The sequence below is a fragment of the Panthera tigris genome, chromosome B4 (genome assembly GCF_018350195.1).
Source record: "Panthera tigris isolate Pti1 chromosome B4, P.tigris_Pti1_mat1.1, whole genome shotgun sequence".
Taxonomy (NCBI): Eukaryota; Metazoa; Chordata; class Mammalia; order Carnivora; family Felidae; genus Panthera; species Panthera tigris.
In genome coordinates this window covers 63357095-63376653 of record NC_056666.1, presented here as the reverse complement: position 1 = coordinate 63376653, position 19559 = coordinate 63357095, and the positions used below count along the sequence as shown (strand labels likewise).

Genomic DNA, 19559 nt, shown 5'->3' with positions numbered 1-19559 from the left:
AAAAGAGTGTTAACACAAGCCTAGAGGCAAAACGTTTTTGGTGACTAAAGATAGTCCTACTGATACAAAGAAATTGAAAGCAAGTGTCTTTATTTGCTGTGTATTAAAAGGAAGGAAAATACATCAGAGGAAATCTACCATTTATGACAACAGTAGAGCGCATCAAACCAACCCTTTCTGGAGTGTGGGGGACAAGAAATGAGCATGGTTATAAAAGGGCAAGATGAAGGGTCCTTGTGTTGATGGAAATAATCTGTACCTTGACTGTATCAATGTCAATATGTTGGTTGTGATATTGTACTATGGTTTTGCAAAATGTTACCACCGGAGAAAGCTAGATGGGATCTCTCTGCATTATTTCTTACAACTGTATGTGAATCTACCATTATCTCAAAAAAAAAGTTTAATTAAAAAGAAAAACAACAGGGGCACCTGGGTGGCTCAGTCAGTTGAGCATCTTAGCTCAGGTCATGATCTCACAGTTCATGAGTTTGAGCCCTAAATCTGGCTCTCTGCTGTCAGCGAGGAACCAGCTTCAGATCTCAGATCCTCTGTCCCTCTTCTCTGCCCCTCCCCCACTCGTTCTCTCTCTCTCTCTCTCTCTCTCTCTCTCTCTCTCTCTCTCTCTCTCTCCTCTCTCTCTCTCAGAAATAAACATTAGGAAAAAAGAAGAAAAACAACACACACACAAACACAAAATGAACTTTCCTAGCTATAGGGAAGAAGAGTTCTCTCCACCCCTTGTGTTTCCATATGCAGTAATTTGAACTAGACCAAAACGGTTTTCTAACCTGGCTGCTCATTTGTTCCCTGGTGACCTCAAACTTCCTGGAAAACTGAGAATTACTGAGCTTCTCTCCACCCCTCATTTACTCCTCCCTAGGGAAGCTGGGGAGAATAAACAGCTCAGCCCTTCCCCCACCCTCTCTAGTCCAGTGTTTTGCAGACAGCGTGTCAGCTTTCCTCTCCTGGGACTTTATTCCACTGGGAAGACCGTGTTGTTCAACTGCGCCAGTGACTACTGGATAACTCTGGGAAAAGTGTGAGAGTGCCCACTTGGCCGTGTCTTCCAGTCAGCTTTATGAAGCTGATAGTTTGACCTTCATTTGTCTGATTCTGTATCTCTTTCAACTGATTCTGAATTGGAAAGGAAGAAAGGGATGATTTTTTTTTTAGGTACTTGGTTCCTGCAAGAAAAGGAGTTTCAGCTGGTCTGAACTCCTACATCAGACCAAGGGACCCTGGGGATATGACCTTAGATTTGCCTTCTTGCCACTCAGCTCTCCAGAATGTAGCAAAGTAAGATAAACGTGGAATGTTAGCAGGTCAGATTGCACCTGGTTTACAGAAGCATTCATTGTGAAATCTCACTGATGGGTTGCAGCTGCACTGGGAGGCATGTGACTTGGCATTTCCTCCTGAAGAGACTATGTAACAAGCAGGGGATTACACACGGGTAACACGGGGAGGGAACAGATGGGGTGGCTGTCCTAAGGTGAAACTGTCTGCACCAGGTTTGCCCTCATCTCTTGTGACTCAGCCCTGAGGAGTGGAGGAGAGTGGAAGCCACACCTAACCTGTCACCAGGTATTACATAACACTTGTAGCAAGTCGTCCACTAAAATTCTAGCACCTGGTCCCTGCCCTTCAGTAACCGGACAAAGTTCTTTGTTAAGTTCATCTAGTTCTTGCAGTCATTCTGGTAGGTTAGCGCATCTATCCCTTGTTCCAACACGGATCTCCATTTTCCTTCCCTTTTTAGAGATGTAAGAAAGCTAACTTACCTTCTCAGATGTCCTTGCCATTAGAGGTGGTCCTATAACTCAGTTCTGGCAAATGAAATGTAAGCTGAATACTATTTCTGGTACCGCCTCTTCCATTTCATGCTTCTTGCCTGGAACACATGCATGATTCTGGAGACTGACCGGTCATTGCCAAGTATGGTATACAGCAAGACAGAAGGGTCAGTTGGTGGTGGTGTTGAGCTACCATACCAGTCTTGGACCTCCCTTCAACCAGATTTGGGGAGAATGTCCTGGATTGTCCAGTTGGACGCAAATGTGATCATAAAAGTCCCTATAAGGGAAAGAGAGAGGTAGAAGGAAGGATCAGAGAAATATGTGACAACGGAAGCAGAGTCAAAGGAATGCTATGTTGCTGGCTTTGGAGGAGGAGGAAGGGGGCGGTGAGGCAAGGAATGTAGGCAACCCCTAGAAGCTGGAAAACGAAACAGCATCTTCCCCTGAGACCAGAAGGAATGCAGCCTTTCCGACACCTTAGTTTTAGCCTAGTGAGGCCTGTGTCAGATTTCTAACCCACCGAACTATAAAACAGTAAATTCTTGTTGTTCAAACCACTAAATATGCAGTAATCTGTTACACTGGCAATAGGAAATGAATACACTATATTAAGACCTTTTAATAACAAATTATGGTTAGACTAAGGAAATTGTTTCCTTTTAGTGTAAGATAACCTCTAGTTTTTAAATCCAGGGCAGGTAAAAAGAGACATAACTTATTTTTTAAGAATAAAAAAATATCCCCAGGAACCTAGGAAAAGACGGATATTTTTATAGCCATGGTAACAAACACCAAAGCTGGTTTTAAAAACTATTTAACTGATAAGTGACAACTTCAGTAAACACACCTCAGGAACAGGAAACATGCTTCTATAACCCATGTCTCTAAGGCTGATTTTCAGCTACTCCTTCCTCAGTAACCAATACCTCCCCAAACAAAATTTCCCATAAAACCTGTATTTGCTTTGCTCAGTGAGACTGTGTCTGATCAGCATAGCCTTCCCTTACTTAAGTAAACAATAAATTCAGTGTCTAGGTTTCACATTTTGGTTGATGATCTCATTCGTTGAAATATTATACATTCTTCTTAAGACAAACTTATTCTTAATTTATCAAGGGTCAAGGAAAACACAAAGTGCCAAGTTTTGATACTGTTAAGTGAAGGTAGTTGGAAAAGCAGTATATAAGAATTTGTTTTCATTATGGGAAGAAATAATTTTATGTGTTTTTTTAATATTTATTTATTTTTGAGAGAGGGAGAGAGAGAGCAAGCACACGAATGGGGAAGGGGCAGACAGAGAGGAAGACAGAGGATCCAAAGTGGGCTTTGCAGAGAGCCCAATGTGGGACTTGAACCCACAAACCGCGAGATCATAACCTGAGCCAACATCAAGAGTTGGACTTTAAACTGACTGAGCCACCGAGGCACCCCTTCTATTTGTTTTTTTTAAAACTCTTGATTTGTTCCTATGTTTACATTTGAAAAACAAAAATCCTAAAACTAAATGAAATCACTCATGATCCCACCATCTTCATTTTCTTAATATTTAAAAACTTACAAGTCCTGATCTGCTTCCTACCCCCCCTAACCCCACCCAACAGAGGTAATTGCTAATAACAATTTTATGTATATCTTCTCAGATGTAAACTTAGGCACAGAGGTGTTATAAGAAGGCTATTTTAACCAGTTGCCATGGTGTTGCTAGGATCTTTGGAACGTATTTTATATGGCTAAGTATAGTTTGGTATTTTAGCACGGTTGTGGGCTTCTTAAGAATGGCAGCCATGATACATTCATCTCTCCATAACAAGTTACATTACATAATGGGTTTTCAACAAATATTTACTGAATTGAATTAAGAACTAAATTTATCTAAATAAGATCCCATTTAATTTCTGGTATAAGAATATAATACTTAGTCCTAAGGCAATATAGACAGATCCTGAGTCCATCTGTGGTGGACTCTTTGGGATCTTAATGTTTAATGTTCTAGGACAGAATTGCTCAAAGAGTAGTCAACTAGTGGTGGTTTATCAAATATTCAAAAAAAGTTGGACATTTCAGGGGGAAAAAGCAAAGAGGTAATTTTGTTCACACATAGTTCATAAATGTGAGGTTAAGATTAATTACTTCTTGGGGGCACCTGGGTGGTTCAGTCAGTTAAGCGTCTGAGTTTGGCTCAGGTCATGATCTCATGGTTCGTGGGTTCTAGCCCCAAGTCAGGCTCCGTGCTAACAGCTTAGAGCCTGGAGCCTGACTGCTTCAGATTCTATGTCCCTCCCTACCCCACCTCTCCCCCTCCCCCATTCATGCTCTATCACACTCTCAAAAATGAACATTAAAAAAAATTTTTTTTAAAGATTCATTACTTATTTTTACAGAAATCCTCTTATATTCTTAGTTCATTATTTTAAAAATAGATTATGATTTTCATGATTCAAAATTGAAAACAGTTGGGGCACCTGGCTGGCTCAGTCGGTAGAGCACATGACCCTTGATCTCAGGGATTGTGAGTTTGAGACCCACCTTGGGTGTAGAGATTACTTAAAACATAAAATTGAAAAAGGTCAAAGGATAAACAGTAAAAAGTCTCACCACAACCACATCCCCTAGCCAATATTGGTCAGTTTGTTATGTATCCTTCCAGAGATACTTTATTTAAAAAAAATTTTTTTTTAATCTTTATCTATTTTTGAGAGAGAGATAGTGAGCAGGGGACGGGCAGAGAGAGGGAGACACAGAATCTGAAGCAGGCTCCAGGCTCTGAGCTGTCAGCACAGAGCCCGACGCGGGGCTCAAACTCACAGACCGCGAGACCATGACCTGAGCCAAAGTCAGACGCCTAATCGACTGAGCCACTCAGGAGCCCCCAGAGATATTTTACAACATATAAGAAAACACACGCACACATACACACACCACTGATCATTTTAGACAAGTGGTTTAGGCTATAGTCTTCTGCACCTTACTTGTTACACACATGCAACAGTATGTCTATGGCAGCCTTCCATTTCAGTACACAGAGTAGTCTCATTCTCTTATACAGCTGCAGAGAATTCTCGAATGGACCTAAAGAAGTTTTCTTTTTTAAACTACTAAGATCTTAATAAATAACTTTGTACAAATGTTAGTTCATACACATTTGAATCTATCTGTAGGACAAATTCCTAGAAACAGAACTGTTGGGTCAAAAGGTATGTGAATTTGTAACTTTTAAAGTTACTGCCAAAATCTCTCTTCATGGGGGCAATTCATCCTCTCATGGAAATTAGAGTGCCTACTTCCCCATAGGCTCAGCCACACAATACATTATTATCAAATTATTTTCTCTGCTAATCAAACATCTCAAAAATGATCACTTAGCAGGACATTAACTAACATTCTGTTGTGAAAGAAGTTTACTCTTTTTTTTTATGTTTAAATCATTTGTATTACCTTTTCTGTGAATTATCTGGTCATATGATTTGTCCAATTTTTATTAGGTTGTTTTTTCCTTTAGTTATTGTAGGTGCTCTTTTATATTAGGAAAATTAGCCCTTTGTGATACAAATATAAAATGAATTTCCTCAAGTAGCCATTACCTTTTGACTTACTTTATGGTAACTCTTCCCCTGCAGAATTTTTTTAAAATGTGACTTGAAAACACTTTATCCCATTCTTTGGTTGTCTTTTCACTTTCTAGGTAATGTCCTGGAAGCGCAAAAATTTCTAATTTTAATGAAGTCCAATTTATCTATTTTTTTCTTTTGTTGCTTATGCTTTTGGTGCCATATCTAAGAAACCATTGACTAATGCAAGGTCACAAAGATCTATATCTATGTTTTCTTATAGGTTTAGCCCTTATATCTAGGTATTAATCCGGTTTCAATTAATTTTTGTGTATAGTGGGTGGTACTTAAGTTCTAAATTCATTTGTTTGTAGATTCCAATTGTCACAGAACTATTCATTAAAGACTATTCTTTCCCCCCATTGAATTGTCTTGACACTCTTATTGAAAGTCATTTTACCATAAGTGTATGGGTTTTTTTCTGGACTCTCAGTTCATTCCATTCATCTGTATGTGTATCCTTATGCTAGTACCACATAGCCTTGAATACTGGAGCTTTAAAGTAAGTTTTCAAATGGAGAATTGTGTGTTCGAACTTTGAACTTTTTCTTTTGTTATACATCTGAAAGTCTTTTTTATTGAAAAAATAATTGACATACAATGTTGTATTAGTTTCAGGTGTATAACATGATTTGATATTTATATACAAAATAGTCACCATAATAAGTTGGTCACCATATAAAATTGTAACAGTGTTATTGACTATATTCCCTACGCTGTTCATTATATCCCTATATCTTATTTATTTTTTTAATGTTTATTTTTGAGACAGACAGACAGACAGACAGAGTATGAGCGGGGAAGGGGGAGAGAGAGAGGGAGACACAGAATCTGAAGCAGGCTCCAGGCTCTGAGCTGTCAGCACAGAGCCCAATGTGGAGCTCGAACTCATGAGCCACAAGATCATAACTTCAGCTGAAGTCAGACACTTAACCAACTGAGCCACCCAGGCGCCCCTATCTTACTTATTTTTATAACTGGAATATTGTGCTTCTTTTTCAAGATGTTTTAGCTCTATAAGGCCCCTTGCAATTGTATATGAACTTGAGGACCAGCTTCTCCATTTCTGCAAAAAGGCAATTGGAATTTTGACAGGCATTGTATTGTAGGTTAATGTGGGGGAGTAGTGTCATCTTAACATTAGGTATTCCAATCTATAAACATGACTGTTTGTTCAATTTCCAGTCTTCTTTAATTTCTTTCAATGATGTTTTATTTTTTAACTATGAGCCATTCACTTCTTTTGTTAAATTTATATTAACTTTCTTGTTCTTTTTAATACTATTGTAAATGGAAGTATTTTCTTCAATTTTGGATTGTTATTACTAATGCATAAAAATACAATTATCTTTGTATATTGATGCTGTATCTCTGAAACATTGCTATACTCATTTATTAGCCCCCATGGATTTGTAGATTCTCTAGGACTTTCTATATATATAAAACTATGTCATCTGCAGATAGAAATAGTTTTACTTCTTTTTTAATCTAGATGCCTTTTATTTTATTTTCTTGCCTAATTGCTTTGGCTGAAACCTCTAGTGCAATGTTGAATGGGAGCAGCATACTTATTTCCAATATTTTTTAACTTCTAAGTTTTCCCCAAATTATAAAGATAATTGCATTAGCTAGGAAAACGTTAGTGGAAATAGTAGTCATTATTTTTTAAACTTTTTGTTAATGGGAGTGCTTCTAATATTTTTCTATCAAACAGAAGCTGTCTTGGGCATTAAAATAGATTTATGTTAAGGTAGTATATTCTATTCTTATTCTTTTATAAACATTTTGATTCAAAAGTAGATTTTAAGTTTTTATCAAATCCTGTTTCAAAGTCTGTAGTTGATATTCTTTGTATCTATTCATAAAATGTATGTCCTAATATTTAATCACCTTTGTATTCCTGAAATAAACCCATTCTGTCATACTGTTCTTTTAAGATATTGCATGATTCCATGTCCTAATATTTTATTTAGTATTATTTCATCAATAAGTGAAATTAATGGGCATTTCCTTTCCTTATAGTCTTTGTCAGATTTAGTATCTAAATTATTGTTTCATATAAAGAACTTGGAAGGTTTCTTCTTTCTCTGTGTGCTGGAATACCTTAAATAATTTTGGAATTATCTATCCTTTAAGGTTGCAGTGTAACAGCCTATAAAAAGTGTTTTTTTGTGTGTGGGATAGCTCTTTATACTTTCTTTTAAGTAATTAATTTGTTTAGACTTTCAGTTTATTTTCAGATCAGTTTGGCATATTACAGCTACTTTCTTTTTTTTAAGGTTTATTTATTTATTTTGAGAGCAAGTGAGTGAGAGCATGGGGAGGGGCAGAGAGAGAGAGAGAGAGAGAGAGAGAGGACCCCAAGTAGGCTCCATGCTGTCAGTGCAGAGCCCAATGTGGGACTCAGTCTCATGAACCATGAGATGATAACCTGAGCCAAAACCAAGAGTCAGATGTTTAATTGATTGAGCCACTCAGGCACCCTGGGTATATTATAGTTTCTTAAAACAAACCCATTTTACCTAGAATTTCCAAATTATTGCATCATGTATATTTGTGCTTTTTTTCTTAATTAACATACTTAAAAGGTTTTTTTTTTCTTTTCAAGCAACCAGCTCTTGGGTTATTTAATTCTACCATTTTTATTTTATAATTAAGTAGTTGCTACTTTTATCTTTTTAATCTTCTCTGCTTTCTTAGATTTATTTTGCTGATCTTTAATTTCATTTGGATGCTTCATTCTTTCTTATTAGTTAATATGGTGAAATATTCTAGCTGCTTTGTAATTTAATGACCTGTGGATAAGACCTACTTTGGAACATTTATAGAGCTATAGTCTAGGATATGTTTGCATCCACATGACCTGATACATATGCAATTTATATCCACTTAAAAAACAAAATCATTTAAGCAGGCACTGATAGCCAGTGACAAAACTGGTCAAACTTAATGCTTGACATAACGTTAGTTTGCTAAAGGACAGTTAGACCCTGACCTTTATGCAAACTTTCTGCACTGTAATTGCTTGCTCCGTCTCAGATGTAAATTCCACCCCATGTGCCTAACCACCAACTAAAATTTCCTACCTTGATCTTTCTGCTTTTGCAATATTTGACACAGTTCATTAAGTTCAAGACCCACCCTCCTTGCAATTTTAGTGTCCCCCTTCCTCTTTCCACAGTCACCTGTCCCCTGGTCTGTGCATATAAAAGTTTTGCTTGCCCATGCCTTCTCAGAGATGTTTCTCGCTTAGGTTTTGAGTATCTCTCTATTGCAATAGTCCCCCTTAATAAATACTTGCCTTGTTAATATTTTTGTTTTGACCAGACCATATTTTTGTTTTGACATCATAAGAGTTTGAAAGACACTTTGATTTCTAGAACTCCATTGAGTTTTGGATTATAATTTTGTTGCCAGTGATTTTTGCTTATTAAATAGGATATTTATGTATGTAGTAGGTTTCTGAAATCCCCTAGTACAATCCCTAGCTATTCTAACCAAATTGTGATATACTATAAAAATATTTAAAATATTTTCCTCTGAACACTTGTTTAGCAATAACACATAAATTCTGATATATAATGTTTTTATTACTGTTTTATCCAAATAGTCTGCAATTCCATTTTTCCCTTGGGCCCAAGAGCTGTTTAACCCAAGATATTTTATTTTCCAAGTGGGGCTTTTGTTTCCTTGTTATGCTATTGCCTTCTAGTTTTATTTTATTGCTTCTAGAGAAAGTTGTCTGTACTGTTTGGCTTTTGTTTGTTTGTTTTTGGAATTTATTAAAGTTTCCTGTTTAATTGGGAAAATATGAGATATATTCTCTGTTTTCAGAATCACAAAATTGATTAATAACTCTACTACATTATGTTATTTAAGTCCATGATATCCTTATTTGTTTCTTTGTATATTTAATCTGTCATGGACTTGGGGGATGAATTGAAGTACCCTGCCATTAATGTGCTTCTGTCTACTTCTCTGTGTAGAACTTAACTTTTGCTTTAAGGACTATGCTTATACTGATGCTATGTCATATGTACATAGATATCCCTAACTCTTTTTTTTTTTATTTTTTTTAATCTTTATTTATTTTTGAGAGAGAGACGGAACATGAGCAGGAGAGGAGCAGAGAGAGAGAGAGGGAGACACAGAATCTGAAACAGGCTCCAGGCCCTGAGCTGTCAACACAGAGCCTGACATGAGGCTCGAACTCACGAACCGTGAGATCATGACCTGAGCTGAAGTCAGACGCCCAGCTGACTGAGCCACCCAGGCGCCCCTAGGTATCCCTAATTCTTATCTCTGTCAATTGCACCCTTTTGCATATGAAGTACACTTGTCTTATTTAATGCTTTTTTTCTTTCAGTTTTAAGTTTCTCTTTCTTTACAGTGGAGAATTACTTTTATTTTGTATCCAATCTGACTCTTCCCTTTTACTGGATGAGTTTAACTCATTTATAATTATTACAATTATTTACAATTATATTATAATTATAATTATTACAATTATTTAGTCATAAGAATGCCATGACTGTTTAGTTGTTATATTGTGATATCATTCATGCTTTTAAGGTTAAAAAATTATTTCCTGTGTGGTATTTTGCTTGGTTATACATGAAATTCTTCTTTTTTTTTTTTTCAATATATGAAGTTTATTGTCAAATTGGTTTCCATACAACATCCAGTGCTCATCCCAAAAGGTGCCCTCCTCAATACCCATCACCCACCCTTCCCTCCCTCCCACCCCCCATCAACCCTCAGTTTGTTCTCAGTTTTTAAGAGTCTCTTATGCTTTGGCTCTCTTCCACTCTAACCTCTTTTTTTTTTTCTTTCCCCTCCCCCATGGGTTTCTGTTAAGTTTCTCAGGATCCGCATAAGAGTGAAACCATATGGTATCTGTCTTTCTCTGTATGGGTTATTTCACTTAGCATAACACTCTCCAGTTCCATCCATGTTGCTACAAAGGGCCATATTTCATTCTTTCTCATTGCCACGTAGTACTCCATTGTGTATATAAACCACAATTTTTTTATCCATTCATCAGTTGATGGACATTTAGGCTCTTTCCATAATTTGGCTATTGTTGAGAGTGCTGCTATAAACATTGGGGTACAAGTGCCCCTATGACATGCAATTCTTCTGATAATTATGACTTGATATTTTTGTCAATGTCTAATCTTCTTTCTTTAGACAGGATTATAAATGCCCAATTCTAAGCAACAATTAATTAGTAGTTTGCCTCATCATTCCACCTCCCTTTCTTCTCCATAACTTCCCAATTTTAGTTAATTATATTATCTTTCTTAATGTTTATCTTTGTTTAGTAAATATAATACCCATATTTGTTTTTTAGTTTTAATCCTATTTATCAGCATTCCTTAATGTTACCTACCTTATGCTTTCTAGTTATCTATTGTTTGATAAAAAATTGTTCACTGGCAGAATCTTCAAATGAGTCAACGGAAACATTATCCCTAGGATCTTGTGTTTTCAGAACTGTTTACCTTTATACTTCAGCAACAGTTTGACTGGATATATAATTCCTGGGTCACATCTCTTTCCTTGAGGATTTTGTCTGTATTGCTCTATCTACAATGTCTTCCAGGAATGAATATTGTGGAAAATGTGAAGTCAGCCTGTTTTCCTCATTATAAGTGATTTATTTTCTTTCACTTTCAAAGAATGCTAATTTTTGAAATCTAATAATTTTATGAGGACATATGTTGGTATTGACCATGTGGGACTATTTTTGTAAAATAGTATTTGCCCTTTTATATTTTCAGACTCCAGTATCTTTTTATTTCTGTGATTTTTTTCTTGAATTATATTTTTAATTTTTTCCCTTTGCTTTTAAGATCTGTGGATTTATGGTTTTTCATCAGTTCTAGAAAAAAATTCACAGCCATTATCTCTATATATTGCTTCTCCTCCTTTCTCATTCTTTCTATGTGGAACTCTAAATGTTAGATCTTATCATTCCATCTTCCATATCTTCTAACCTTTTTTTTTTTTTTTTTATTCACATTTTCCATTTCCTTGTTTCTCTTTACTACATTCAGGATCAGATCTTCAGACAGATCTTCTGGTTCATAAACTTCCACTTGAGTAATCTAGTTAATCTCTTCACAGTTTATTATTTGTTTGCTTATTTGTTTTTGCTGCCAACAACTGTATTTTTTATTTCTGGTTTCTTTTGAATTGTTCCCAAAATGTTTCTGTTCATTCCTGGATGTTTTTAATTGAATGATCACTTTTTAAATTACATGCTTTATTTAAACAGTTCACACAGCTGCTTTTTTAAAAATGTTTTATTTTTGAGAGAGCACGTGCACACAAGAACAAGGGAAGGGCAGAGAGAGGGGGACAGAGGATCTGAAACAGGCTCTGTGCTGACAGCAGAGAACCAATGCAGGGATCAAACTCATGACCGTGAGATCATGACCTGAGCTGAAGTCAGATGCTTAAAGGACTGAGCCACCCAGGTGCCCCTCAAAAATATATAAATACATATATTTTCTTTATACATATTTATATATATGTTTTATTTATACATATGTTTTATTTATACATTATATATATATATATATATATATATATAACTATAATTCCAATACTTGAAATCTTTGGGGAATCTAAATTGATAGTTTGTTTCTGCTGACTCTTACTCATGGTTATTGCCTTCTTGTGTATTTGGTAATCTTGTTTCTGAGTTCAGTGCTTAGTCATAATCTGTGGGAGTCCTCTGAACTGAACTTGGAGAGCTCTCCTCCAGATAATGTTTGTTTCTATTTCTGTCAGTAGCCAAGACCACTTCAGCCTTCCTTGGGTTTTGGCTTAAGAGTGTCCCAGGTTCAGCTTGTCCACATAGCTGCCATTCCAAGGGTTGGTACGCACAACAATTGTGTTGCTATAGGAACACTTCCTCAGGCCTACACAGTTCTTCCTGACTTCCTGCCCATTCAGGCAGCTTCCTGTTACTCTGGCTTCCTGTTACTCTGTTTTCCAAACCAACAAGAATTTTGCTTATGACCCAGTATTTTGCTTGACCTTAACTTTTCCCCAGCAAATGGAGATAGGCTATATAGGGATGGATATTCACAGTGCAGTCTCTCTTCTCCCCAAGTGTCACAGACAAAGACTGTTTTCTGAAAGTACAACTTGTCTATGTGATACATATGTTGCTGCACTTTCTCTGATTCTTGAAGCCATGTGGATCCAGGGAAGCTCCTGCAACCAACCTGTGAATTGCATTCCTACCTTTGAAATGAAAGATTTAGGCTCTATACAAGAGATTTAAGCTATGTCCTTAACTTTTAAGTAGTATACTTTGCTATTTAACCCTAACCCTGACCCCAATCCAATCTGAAACCCTAAATCTAATAAGATCTTTCTAAAATCTGCACTCTTAACAACCTCCCATACTCTCACTCCCATCCACTTATTTTGTAACTTAAGGATTTGCCTCATAGTTTTTCTTATTCTGTTCTTTACTTTTGAGTGATTTACCCCCCAAAAGGAAAAATACTAACTTTATACTACTGTCTTCAAATAATAATAAGTCCTGCTACATTCTTTGTGATTATACCATTTTTGGCATACCACATGAACTCTAAGAACTGTGTTTGGCAATTTGTCTCCACTAATATTCAGTTATCAGGTGCAGTTCATCTCGATTTAAAATATTTTCACACTTTAAGTTTTGTGTGGTTACTACTGTGTGGTCTGATATCGCCAATGTTTAAATAAATGTTATCAAGAACTCGGGAAGCACTAAAGCAAAAATTTAATGATGAAAATAGCAATGTAAATATTAAAGTTCATAATGGCATAAATATAAAAAATGAACAGGATGCCCATTTTTAGAAGGACACCAATGTGGTAATTTCACAGAAACAAGTAAAAAAATATATGGATAGAAGTGTAAGGGTGAATATCTGAAAATCAGCAATGCAGTTATTTTTTTTGACACTGTGCTATCTATCTTCTAAGAAACTTTGTCAGGTTTTGGCATGAAGTAAATGATGCCTTCATTTCAATTTCTAGCATAACATTGTGACCTCCGCTTAACCAATTAAATTTTTTACTACTACAACAAAACAATTTAGTACAGAATTTAATAATTATTTTTGCTAAAGTCAGAAACAGACCAAAATTACCAATATTTCATTCAGAGCTGCATTCCTTATTTACTAAACCAGGTGGTTCTCACTGTTGTCAAAGGTTTGTAAAAGCCAGCTAGAAAGTTCTTGAAAATGTGCTCAGAGAAAGCAAAACAAGCTGCTGGCAAAATTCCATGTCAGTGCATTTGGCATCATATAATGTCAATGGCATTTAATGTGAAAGAGGAATTACTGTTCTGTGTTCATGCTAGCAAATATTCTATTTAGAGTTGTATGATGCCACTAATCACAAATGTCTAGAAAATGAGTCAGTTCTAGGCATATATGTGGTATAAGGAGAAGTACTAGAGGACTTTTTGTTCTGCTCATTATTAAAATCCAGTGCTTCAGGAGAACTCTTTTTTTTTTTTTTTTTTTAGATTATCACTATTTTGTAACTCGGACTGGAAAGGGTATGATGGATTTAGTTCTGATACCAGCTAGCTACATGTAAGAAGGCATACGTGCACTGCTTTATAAAGAATTGGTGGTCAACAATATGTCTCTTGATATTTTTTGAAACAAACCGTAAAAAAGAAGAAAGTGAACAAACTAATGGTGGCCCCTGAGCATTCAACTCCCCAGTGTGGCTGGGTAAAGTCAATCAGCTGCTTCCTCCACAAAACATCCCTTATCAAACCTGCCACCCATCTTCACCTTGCCAAATCTAATGATTTGTTCTCCATCTAAATCATAATTGATCTCTGAGCAGTATCTCTTTGAAACACTTTCCTCTCTAAGATTTCCTAAAGCCACACTCTTCTGTTCCCCTCCTTTCTCACTGGCTGCTCCTTCTCAATCTCCTTTTGAGGACCCACCCCTTCCTCTGTCTGGCTTTTAATTATGAACACTCTATCCTGAGTCCCTGGTGCTCTCCACGGTCTCCCTACATGATGTTTGCATTACTACTGTCAAAGCTCTTTGATAATATCAGATTCTTTTTTTCTACTTTTAACAATCTGGTGGCTTATATGGGTATTTGTGTGTGTGTGTGGTTTTAGCATATTTTCCTGGTTGATTAATGAGACTGAACATTTTTTACATGTTTATTGACCATCTGGATTTCCTCTTTGGGGAAACTGGTGACTCAGGTATTTTGCTGATTTTCCAATTGCATTTTTTGGCTTTTATCATATTTATCTTGTGGGAGTACTTTTTATACTCTAGATACTAGTCTTCTTCAGTTACTCATGTTGCAGGTATTTTACCCAAATTTATGGCTCTAAATAGATCTGTTTAAAATGCCTTCCAGGTCTTGTCATGTCCTTGTTTCAAGACTTCCAGTGACTCCCAACTGCAGTTAGCTGTCAAGGCCCTAAATGATCCAGTCCCGCCTATCTCTTTGTCCCTGAACTCCAGCAACACTGGCCTTCTTTTTGTTCCTCAGTTATGTTTAGGAGATAGACTTGAGCTCCCTCTCTTGCACAGCTTTGGACAAATGCCAGTTCTTAGTAAATGCTCATTTGCACCTCTGCAGAGTGTTAGAAAAGGCCCAGCTGCAAGGTGCAAAGCACCGGCTCTGATAAAAATGCTTTCTTTTCGTATAGAATTGTTGAATCAGTGCGTTTTACACCTGAAACTAATACAACATTGTATGTCAACTATATTTCAATAATTTAAAAAAAATTTTTTTTCAGATTCTCGTGCTGCCATTTATTAAACACAAAGAACAGTTACATAACACTTGTATCAGCTTCCTCATCTGTACAAGGCACTGTACTCCTATCAATGGTGAGCACAGTGTTTTCAAAAAAAATTTTTTTTAACCTGTTTTATTTTTTTTAATTTACATCCAAATTTGTTAGCATATAGTGCAACAATGATTTCAGGAGTAGATTCCTTAGTGCCCCTTACCCATTTAGCCCATCCCCCCTCCCACAACCCCTCCTGTAACCCTCAGTTTGTTCTCCATATTTATGAGTCTCTTCTGTTTTGTCCCCCTCCCTGTTTTTATATTATTTTTGTTTCCCTTCCCTTTTATGTTCATCTGTTTTGTATCTTAAAGTCCTCATATGAGTGAAGTCAAACGATTTTTGTCTTTCTCTGATGGACTCATTTCACTTAGCATAATACCCTCCAGTTCCATCCACGTAGTTGCAAATGGCAAGACTTCATTCTTTTTGATTGCCAAGTAATACTCCATTGTGTACATATATATACCACATCTTCTTTATCCATTCATCCATCAGTGGACATTTGGGCTCTTTCCATACTTTGGCTATTGTCGATAGTGCTGCTATAAACATTGGGGTGCATGTGTCCCTTCAAAACAGCACACCTGTACCCCTTGGATAAATGCTTAGTAGTGCAATTGCTGGGTTGTAGGGTAGTTCTATTTTTAACTTTTTGAGGAACCTCCATACTGTTTTCCAGAGTGGCTGTACCAGCTTGCATTCCCATTTAAAACTTTTTTTTTTAATGTTTATTTATTGTTGAGAGAAACAGAGCAGGAGTTGGGGAGGGGCAGAGAGAGAGAGGAAGACGCAGAATCAGAAGCAGGCTCCAGACTCTAAGCTGTCAGCACAGAGTCCAATGCGGGGCTCGAACTCACGAACCATGAGATCATGACCCAAGCCAAAGTCGGACACTCAACCGACTGAGCCACCCAGGCGTCCCTATATTTCAATAATGTTAAAGTGATTTTTTAAACATGTTTTCTTATAATTGTGTTAGGACCAAAAAAAACAAAAACAAAAACAAACAAACAAACAAAAACTAATCCCTAAACAGCAAAAATAATCTCAGCCACAAAAGAGAAAGACAGAAACTAAGCTGGGTAATATCTATCATTGAAGCTTGTATCCAATGGAAAATGATCATCTGAATTAGTAGACCAGATGTTACATGTAAGGAGAATGTAACATCTCCCTCTATAAGCCACAGAAGAAGCCCTTTGGATGAGACAAGATCCTACCTACTAGTGGCTGCAGGTCTGTTGGAGGCCATCCATGCTGAGTGGTTTGAAGCCTTGGAAAACTGCATTCTTGGGGAAAAACAAAAAAAAACACCAACAGGGAATATCACATCTGAAAATACAGGGTATTTCTCTACCTTTTATTAAAAGTTCTGAGGCAGCTCTTCCAGCCCATGGGTCCTGTCCCCACGCTTTAATAAAATCACCTTTTCGCACCAAAAAACATAATAATAATAAAATAAAAGTTCTGAAATTGAGTTTCATACCCTTTGTTAATGAATGAATTATAACTGAAGTTTGCTATGAGAATTCTCCACTGAATCTGGCCCAGTGAATCAAACAATTTTTGTGATTCATACCAAGTTTGTCTAGTCTCAAGGCATTGCATTTATTGTTCTTTTAGAAAATAACATCTTTGAGATATCATTCATAGGCCATATAATTCACCCACTTGAGGTATATAATTTAACACATTCTAGTATATTCACAGAATCGTGCAAAAATCACCACAATCAATTTCAGAACATTTTCATCACCCCAAAAAGAAACCCTATATTCAGTGCTAGTCCCCAGATTTCCTAAGACTAACAACTATTTCTTGACAAGACTCAAACAAGCATTACCATCTCTAGGGAGGTCACATTACCCTTTCTAATTATTCCCTGCCTCTTTGGATGACAGTGTTTGTTGCTTATGGTCATTCCCTCTCTCTTTAACAGAATCATCATTTTGTTCATGTATCCAATACCTACATGCTACAAGGGTGGTCAGGCCCATGTCCAACCCCAAGGGATAAATCATGACTGATCTACATCAAAGAAGATGTCTCATTCCCCTTGGCAAGGATGGTTTAATAAGGATAGAGCTGGAGGGTTCTTCTAGGCAAAGATTTCTATGCCCTTAAAAGACAGATGTGAGAAAAAACAGATTTTCCCTGCCTACACCTTAGTGCGAGGAGGTATTGCTTAGACCTGTAGAATCATCTTACAAGCGTGAGAAGAAAACCTGAGAGTCACAGAGATGCTGAGCTGGAGCCATGATGTCATCGAGCCACCGAATAACCAACTGTGGAACAATCCTACTCTGAGTTTTCCCATGACATAAAACCCTTAACGTTCACGCCATTCTGAATTGGGTTTTCAGCCAAATATATCCTACCTAATAACCTGTTACATTGTCCTCTTTTGTCTTCTTAGCACTTAACATTCTTTGTAATATCTTGCTTGTTTATTGCTTGCCTCCATCAATCAGAACATGAGCTCTTTAACATCTTGTTTGCTCTGCACCTAAAGCATCTTAAATAGTACCTAGTATCTAGTCAATAGCCAATAATTATCAGTTGAAAATGAATGAATGAACAATGCCTTGATTTCTCTCTTTCCCTCATTTCCAATGCTGCAGCAAGTCTATTGGTTAAACCCTCAAAATATATCCAAATTTGACTATTCTGACCATACCTGGGACTATCAACAGTGAGTGTCCAGGTTGAAAGTGTCTTACCCTTCTGTTCACCTGGTAATCTCCTTACTCCTTTTCCTGTTTTCATTGATTCCATGTTTACTGAGGTGCATGCAGGGCACTGGACTGCCCTCATGAACCCACAGTCTAGTGGAGGAAGTAGAGAGAGATCCTGTACAGGTCATAACTGCATAAGAAATAGGGGATGCAGGGGTGCTGGGTGGCTCAGCCAGTTACACATCCGATTCTTGATTTCGGCTCAGACCACGGTCTCACCGTTCATGAGTTCAAGCTCTGCACTAACGGCGTGGAGCCTGCTTGGGATTCTCCCTCTCCCTCTCTCTCTGCCCTTCCCTCACTCGCATGTGCTCTCTCTCTCTCTCAAAATAAATAAATAAACAAACTTAAAAAAATATAGGGGATGCAAAGGTAGGTATGGTGATCTGAGCAGGTAGAGACCTGTAGTCCCCATTCACATTGCACAGAAGACTAGGCAAAAAACAAGGAGCCACTCCTCTGTGCTCTGCACAGGGATGAAGGTGAGGTTTTGCATTGGGGTTGGGAGCATTTCCTTTGTGTATATAAGAAAAGGTCAGGCACAACTTGCATATGTTCTTCCCCTTTCCAAATGACATTAAAAACAAAAATAATCCTTCAGTCTAAAGTACACTTGTCATACCTCTCCTCTCACATATTTAGGTGGGAGGGATCAGCTAGCCCCATCTGAGAGATCAAGAAATTGAGACTCAGGGGTGCCTGGGTGGCTCAGTTGGTTAGGTGTCCAACTCTTGATCTCAGTTCAGGTCTCCAAGTTCCTGAGATTGAGTCTGTATCAAGCTCTGTGCTGACAGTGGAGCCTGCTTGGGGTTCTCTCTCTACCTCTCTCTTCCCCTCCCCAACTCATGCACTCATGCACCTGAACACTCTCTCACTGTCAAAATAAAAAACTTAAAAAATAATAATAAAATTTAAAAAAAAAAGAAATTGAGACTCAGCAAGAAGCCATTTCCCTAGGGTTGTGCACCTCTTCAGCAGTAAGGCCACAAGCAGACCCTATGTCTTTTCACTCACAAGCAATTCACATTATAGCTCGCTGAACACCCAGCCCAAACCTCCCCAGAACAGGGGCTCAATAAACAGAAGTTATTCCCCCAACTCTCTTTCTGGTCTCCGCTAAGAAGCCCTCCTGTTAGAAATGGGGAAACTTGAGAAGCAACTTGCAAGGAATAACAGCAGAGAGGCTGACCTGTCCCAGGAGCTCTGATTCTAATCATAATAATAGTCAATCATAGTTTATGGAGTACTTCTTATGTGCTAAATCCTGTTCCAAAACGCTTAACACAGTATTTTTTTTCCATCGCCCAGCAACCCTATAAGGTTATATGGTACAAGTCTAAGATCTCTTATCTTAATTTGGAAGCCCAAAAGACCCTGAAAACCAACAGACTTTTCCTATATTTGCTGCCCAAACTCTCCTGGTAGCAAAATTTGTCCTGAACAGATGTGAGGCTATTTAGATTACTTATAATGTTTTTTATTTAAAAAATTAAAAATCAGGAAAAAAGTATGAATATCCATAACTTTATTAGTTTTCTATTGCTATGGAACAATATTACTACAA

General features: G+C 37.2%; 1 long non-coding RNA gene across 6 annotated transcripts in view; it reads right to left on the bottom strand.

The window, feature by feature from the left end:
- Positions 1–19559, bottom strand: part of LOC102965259 — a 98474-nt gene that overhangs the window by 65323 nt on the left and 13592 nt on the right. For 4 of the 6 annotated variants that reach the window (XR_006219866.1, XR_006219865.1, XR_444117.3 and 1 more), the window contains exons 5-6: positions 16481–16549; positions 1785–2076 (exon numbers count right to left, since the gene is read on the bottom strand). This is a non-coding gene — a long non-coding RNA (uncharacterized LOC102965259). The remainder of the gene's footprint in view (positions 1–1784; positions 2077–16480; positions 16550–19559) is intronic. The other 2 variants (XR_006219868.1, XR_006219867.1) reach the window with 2 other exon arrangements.